Genomic DNA, 7,500 nt, shown 5'->3' with positions numbered 1-7,500 from the left:
TATTGTTGCTGTAATGTTCGAATTTATTCAGTTTTGTTAGTCCTTTTTTTTTTTTTGTCTTACTTCTATATATTTTTTTCTGTGTTTTCTCTTCTATGTAATATTTTTTTTTATGTAATCTTTCTTTTTCTAGTTATATTCTTGTTTAAGGGTAATATTTTCTATGTGATTTTTTTTTCTATGAACTCGCAATCTTTCGTATGTATTTTTTATTTTTTTTTGTTTCAAGTTGTATTGCCAAGTTTCCATGTAATCTTGATCCCTGTCACTCTCGCTCTTTTCTATCTGCTCAGTACTACTTTACCTAGTCACTTGTTTCCCCCACCCGAGAGCACACACACACACACACACACACACACAGATGATCGGAACCCCAGTACTTGCAACGCGAACCTCACACGTCTCTTTGTTGCGTTACCGGGTATTATTAGACTTTGCGGCGAGACCAATAATGTTTAATTGCATTCCTGGCCTGTATCAGTTGAGGTGGTGGTGGTGGTGGTGGTGCTGGTGGTGGTGGTGGTGGTGGTGATGGTGGTGGTAATGGTGGTCGTTAGGTTCCAAAGAATTAGTTACCTTCTATGTTAGTGTGATTTTACGTACTTCTCCCCACCTTTCTTTTTGTTACTCTTCTTTTGTAGACTTCCGCGCTACTGTGGTATATGAGGTTCCCGTTGATAAGGTTTGGGTAGACTGGGCGCAGTGGAGTCTGTTCAGGAATGCTGTCAATGTTGTCTCTCACTTTCTTTTTCTTTACAGCCAAAATCATTACCTTCTTCATTTTTTTTTTACTTCGTCTTTTTCTGCTTCTTGTTTTTATTCTGGTTCTTCCTATTCTTATTTTTTGTTCTTCTTGCCTATCACCACCACCATCACCACCATCTAACCTAACGTAACCTATCTAACCCTATCCCAAACAAAATCTAACTTAACCTAACCTAACTTAATATACCCTCTCCTTGCAGAACTCAATATACCCTCTCCTAACCTAACCTAACTTAACATACAAGAAAGAAATAAGTTACACCAACACCACTTATTACCACCACCACCACTACCACCATTACCACCACCACCACGACCTCCATCTCTTCGTTCTCCTCTTCCATTCCAATATTTTACTTTCATACCCTCCACACTTCCCTCTCTCGGCAGGAAGTCCCGAGTTGAGGCCACAAATCTCAAAACCTTACGTTCTTTAAGGTCATTCCAGGTTGCTCTTCCTTTACGAGTCATGAAGCTACAGAGAAGTGTATATATATGCGAAAAGTTGAACCTGATTTAATGCGGCGGTCCTCGTATTTTCTTTCTCATCTCTTTCCGTTTCCTCTCGTTCTCCGTGAGTCTGTGCCTTCTCGTGTCCTCCTTCTTTTTATCTGTCCTCCTTTCTACTTCTCAATTTTTTGCCCTTTTCCTCTTCTCATCTTTCTTTTTCTCTTTCTCTTTATCGTCCACGTCCTTCTCTTCCTCCTCCTCCTCCTCATCGTCTCTCTCCATTTATGCATTGTCTCCATCCTCCTATTCTCTGTCTTTCAGTCTAATTGTGTAGAATGAGAAGCTTTCATGTGGAAGTCAACTGGTCTTTTGTAGTCTCCATATTTGTCTTATTTACCTCAATCTGCAGTTTGTTCTTCTTTTGCATTCCTTTGTGGTTTTCTTCCTCCGTCTCTTATCACTGCTGCCGCCGCTTCCTCCTCCTCCTCCTCCTCCTCCTCCTCCTCCTCCTTCCGTCCCTCCAGTCGCGTCCTGCTCTGCTTCATATTAATGGCCATGATCATTTATTGAGTGCCAGTGATGGTGATGCCTGTCAAGGTGCTGATGGTTTTAACTCTCTCTCTCTCTCTCTCTCTCTCTCTCTCTCTCTCTCTCTCTCTCTCTCTCTCTCTCTCTCTCTCTCTCTGACGAACACCACCTGAAAAAAAAGTCAAATAAAACGAGAAATTCACTAAGTTACCTCGTATGTTCCTAATGTTTTTACTGCCATCTCTTATTACTAGTTCATAAGGCGCCATGAGCTGCAACGTGAGAATGTGCAATAATCCGTACTTGTCGCGCCAGCAGCAATGGTTACTCTTAGTTTTATGAGCGCCATCTATTGTTTGCACGGAGGACCACCACTTGGAGCGTGAACGGGAAGTGTGGAGAGAAAGAGAGAGGGAAAAGACGGGAAAGATAGGAGTATGTTTGAGAAAAAGGCGATAAAAGGATTGGAATGGAAAATATAAAAGAGATATGAAAGAAAGAGTGGGAGAAAGGGGAAAAAAAGAAAGGAAAGTGTCGAGAGAATATGAGTGAGATGAAGAGCTGGAAAAAAAAAAAAGTAGGTTAGAGAAGGAAGATAAAATGATTGGAATAGAGACGATATGAAAGAAAAACTGGAAAAGAGAAAAAAAGTAAGAACCGTATAGAAATGAGATGAAAAAGAAACTGAAATACATAAAAGAAAAACAAAATCTAGTGACATACAGAGAAATTATAAAACAAAAAGTGAGATCGAGGAAAGAAACAGACACAGAAGAGAGAAAAATGCATGTGAGGTAGAGACGAAAAGAAAACGAAGAGCAGGATTGAAAGAAGAGAGAAAAGAATGAGTCTAATGGAGAGAACAAAAGAAAGACCTGGATAAAGGAGAAAAAGAAAAAGGCACTGAGATAAAGAGAAATAAAAGCATTTGAAATCATTTAGAACCATTGCTATACGCCAACTATTTCTCCTTTTTATCTTTACCTTCCATTTCCTGATTAAGAGGATAAAGAGAAACGGAATAAGAGAAAGAAAAAAAGCAACATCAAAGTGAATAATAAAACCGAAATAAGAAAAGAAGATAAAGAATAAAACACGAAAGAAAGAAAAAGGAGAAAAAGAAAGAGTGAGAGAAAGAACAACAGGAGGTAAAAAAGACATAACCTGAAGTCACGTCGCGCTGCACTTGATGAAACAGACTGCCAATTGTGGTGAGGCGAATGCAGGGAGTGGTGGTGCGGTGAAGAGTGGTGAGATGTAGTGTAGTGTGGTGTAGTGTGGCGTTTGCATTTCTCCAGTAAATGACATGATATTTCTGCTGTGGTACCACTCACTGACACACACACACACACACACACACACACACACACACACACACACACACACACACACACACACACACACAAACGAGAAATATGAGATGGCAATGAAAGTTTTAGGCACTTCGGCATATATATTAGTTTTATGCCACTTATTAAAGGTTTCAAACGACACTGCAATGCATAAAATTCACGACAGCCTCCAAAAGCTATACTGATGTTAATGGTGCTGATTTTATCCTAGTTCCTTTTCTCCTTTTCGTCTTTTTTTTTTATTTACAATGACGCTGTACTACATGAAATTCCCACTTGCCTTTGAAATTTATGTTGATTTGAGTGTTTTTTTTTAATCAGTTCATCTTTTCCTTTCCTTTCTTTTCCCTTCAAACTGTTCCTTTTCTCCCTTTTTCTCTGTAGCGTTGTACTGCGTCAAACACATGCTTGCCTCTAAAAAAAGTTATATTAATGCTTTTCTTATTATCCATTTCGTTCCTCTTCTTTCCATCTTTCCATTTATATTTTTTTCCCTTGTAATTACATTTCAGGATATAGAACTCTGGTTTGATCTAGCTAGTTCATCTTCTCTCTTCCCTTTCTTCATTCTTCAAACAATATTCCGCAACACAGAACTCGTGATTAACTTCTGGCTATATTGCTTGGAGAATATACTTGTGAATTTTTCTTGTTTTCTCTAACCAATTACTTTTCCGGTTTTCCTTTTCTCTATAACAGCATTACATTGTATAACACTCCTAATCTTCCTATTACTTTACTTTTCTAACTCTGTCCTACAAGTTCCTCTTTTTTTTTCCTTTCCTTCTTTCCCTTAGCCACCAAGTACCTCCTGTTCCTCTTTCTCTTCCTCTTCCTCCTCTCTTTCCTTTTCCCTCTCCCCCGTCTCCTTCCCCAGCTAATGCCAAACGGATGCACGGCCACAAGAACCTCCATTTGCCGGAATCCTATTAACCAAAAGCCTCTAGAACGCTAAATTTGAAACCGAGTTAAAACTTTTTCGCCAATTACGTCACTGGACCGCTCACGAATTATTGGAGACGAATGGTGAGTGCTGGTAGAGAGAGAGAGAGAGAGAGAGAGAGAGAGAGAGAGAGAGAGAGAGAGAGAGAGAGAGAGAGAGAGAGAGAGAGAGAGAGAGAGAGAGAGAGAGAGAGAGAGAGAGAGTGTGTGTGACAAGGCATTTAGGTTTAGGCAAGCTGTGTGTGTGTGTGTGTGTGTGTGTGTGTGTGTGTGTGTGTGTGTGTGTGTGTGTGTGTGTGTGTGTGTGTGTGTGTGTGTGTGTGTGTGTGTGTGTGTGTAGACTGCGTTACCTGTAGGCATTCAAGTTACACACCTGACACAAGGATAATAACACCTAGCTCACACCTTCGGCACACCTGAGCTGAGCAGGCAACAGGTGAGGTTCAGATTAATCAGCGCATTATTTCACACGCCTCCAGCTACAAGTTAATTACGAAATAAATTATACATTAGAAACCTTGCTGCTTTCCTTCTGATCTGGTAAAAGTCTCATTACAGAACTCGACGACTGAGAGATTCTTAGATCATGTGAATTAAAACTATGAGAAAATTCTACAAACACCCCGTTCTAATTTTCTGCCCGTGACTGTAATCTTCACTGCTCTCCTCCTCTAACCTGCTGAAAATCTCCTAACAAAACCTGACACATTCTTAGCTCCTATCAATTAAAACTATAGGATAACTACACCCAAACCATTCTAAACTTCTGCCCGTGACTGTACTCTTCACTGCTCTCCTCCTTTGACCTTTTGACAGCTTTAGAACACCTGATAACTGATAGTTTCTTGAATCATAGCACGAAAAACTGATGGAAGGCTCTACACACATATTCTGAGCTTCTAACCTTGCCTATACTTCTCACTACTCTCCAATGCACAGTTAATAACTTCGTAACACACTCAACAAAGCAAGAGATCTGGGAGCAGACTGCCTTCTATAATAAATGACGATACGACGGCGCATTAAACACAACAGCATCACTAATTCACTTTAGGCACTCGTGGGTAACATTTCATAAATCCCAGTTTGCAATTACCGAAGCTCCGCACCTTGTTACATTACCAGGAGCTCATGACTGATTTATATGGAAGAGAGGAGGAGGAGGAGGAGGAGGAGGAGGAGGAGGAGGAGGAGGAGCGTTTTAAGTGCTACGTTTCTTTCTTAGAACTAATTAACTCTGTGTCTGGAAGCTCCTGTGTTTGGTTACCATGAATAGCTTTTCTTTCTCTTTCCTTCCAGCTGATCCTTTTGTGATTCTGTCGAGGTTCCTCCTAAAGATTCGATTTATCTTGGTCAGCAGTTACACGATTTCCAATTTCAGTGTCTTGGGCAAACTTGGAAGGGATGTTATTTCGTTCCGGTTTACTGTCAAGGAGAGAGAGAGAGAGAGAGAGAGAGAGAGAGAGAGAGAGAGAGAGAGAGAGAGAGAGAGAGAGAGAGAGAGAGTCTAAAAGATGAACAAATTTAAACAAAAGAAGAATGGACAGATAAAATCAAAGAAAAGAAGGAAGAGATAATGAGACTAATAAATGAGAGAGAAATAGATAGACAGCCAGACAGAGACAAAGAAAACAAACAGACAACCAGAGAGACAGACAGACAGACACAGAGAAAGCACGCAAAGTGAAGCAGTCAAGGTACGAACACGAACGCCCAACAAACTGAAATTTAGCTGGTACGTTCACCTCAGTCTCGCTCCTTTGAACTTGTGAAGTGAGAGAGAGAGAGAGAGAGAGAGAGAGAGAGAGAGAGAGAGAGAGAGAGAGAGAGAGAGAGAGAGAGAGAGAGAGAGAGAGGCACCTCACCGCGGCACCTTACCTCAACACAGAGCACCGCCCTTGACACCCACTAGAAGCAGAAGAAACCTGCATTTCTCGACCCCTTTTGTTCTCTCATCACTGTTTTCGAAGGCTGAGGAGATGATCAGTCGAGTTCTCTTGGTGTGGTTTTGTCCACCGATGATGCCAAAGTCTTGTTAAGTTTTTATTTGTCAGAAAGAGCTAGGAAAAAAAAAACTAGAACAAAAAAAAAAGAAAATAATAATAATAAATGTCTCCTCTTAAATAAATCACAGTAACTAAAGCAGGTAAGAGATGGTCAGTTTAGTTTACACTTAAGCAATGACATCTTTAAGAATACAGGCGCAAGTGAAATACTAAAGAATGCATATGCTGTAGACTCAAGGCATACGAAAATCAAGGTGAGGTTCAACACATCAATAATTTTTGTGGCCTGTAATGGAGGAGGAGGTTCGGGAGTCAGGGTACGTGTACAGTGAGCCGTGCCGGGCGTGCAAAAGTGCTCCAGCGGCCGTGCTTCACGTTCAAGGCGGTGGTGGTGGTGGACGGGCAGGAAAGGCGATTTTTTTTCCAAGGCATTAACCCTTTTCACGCTTGAAATCATGGACTCTTCCTCCTCCTCCCCCTCCTTCTCGTTCTCCTCCTACTCCTTCCTCTCCTCTTGCTTCTACTCTTCCTCCTCCTTCTGTTCTTGTGCCTCCTACTTCTACTCTTCTTCCTCCTTCTTCTGTTATTGTGCCTCCTACTTCTACTCTTCTCCCTCCTCCTCCTCCTTCCCCTCCTCCTCTTATCTACTGTAAGATGACGCGACAAAATTCAGGAAATAACTCACAAGATTTTCCTCAGGCACTAAATCTTTTAAAATTATACACCAGTCAATCAATTAGTCTCTCTCTCTCTCTCTCTCTCTCTCTCTCTCTCTCTCTCTCTCTCTCTCTCTCTCTCTCTCTCTCTCTCTCTCTCTCTCTCGGCACGACAGTAACAGCTCGTGAAACTCAACACTATTCAATATTACCATGACACAAGACGACGCTCGGCCCGCCTTGCACAGCCTTCCTTCCCTCGCACGCGTGGGATTCTGGGAGTTATACATCGCATGCCTTGCTTAGATTCGAGGAGAGAGAGAGAGAGAGAGAGAGAGAGAGAGAGAGAGAGAGAGAGAGAGAGAGAGAGAGAGAGAGAGAGAGAGAGAGAGAGAGAGATTTATGCCTCTATATTCATTACCCTAAGACGTTTTAATATTTTCTGTGTGGCAAATCTCTTTCTCTCTCTCTCTCTCTCTCTCTCTCTCTCTCTCTCTCTCTCTCTCTCTCTCTCTCTCTCTCTCTCTCTCTCTCTCTCTCTCTCTCTCTCTCTCTCTAACATGGCGTACATGCAGAGGAAGCAGCAGAGCGAGGGTGAGAGACACTGGAGGTACACGACAAGAACGAGAGAGAAGAAAGGGAGAGGAGAGAGGTAAGAGGGAGAGGGTGAGACAAAAGAGAACTCGAGAGGAAGCTTAACGAGAGAAAGAAATTGTCGGTCTGTGAAGGGGAGAGAGAGAGAGAGAGAGAGAGAGAGAGAGAGAGAGAGAGAGAGAGAGAGAGAGAGAGAGAGAGAGAGAG

Source organism: Scylla paramamosain, chromosome 14 (assembly GCF_035594125.1).
Source record: "Scylla paramamosain isolate STU-SP2022 chromosome 14, ASM3559412v1, whole genome shotgun sequence".
Classification (NCBI taxonomy): domain Eukaryota; kingdom Metazoa; phylum Arthropoda; class Malacostraca; order Decapoda; family Portunidae; genus Scylla; species Scylla paramamosain.
Note: the sequence above shows the minus strand (reverse complement) of the source record.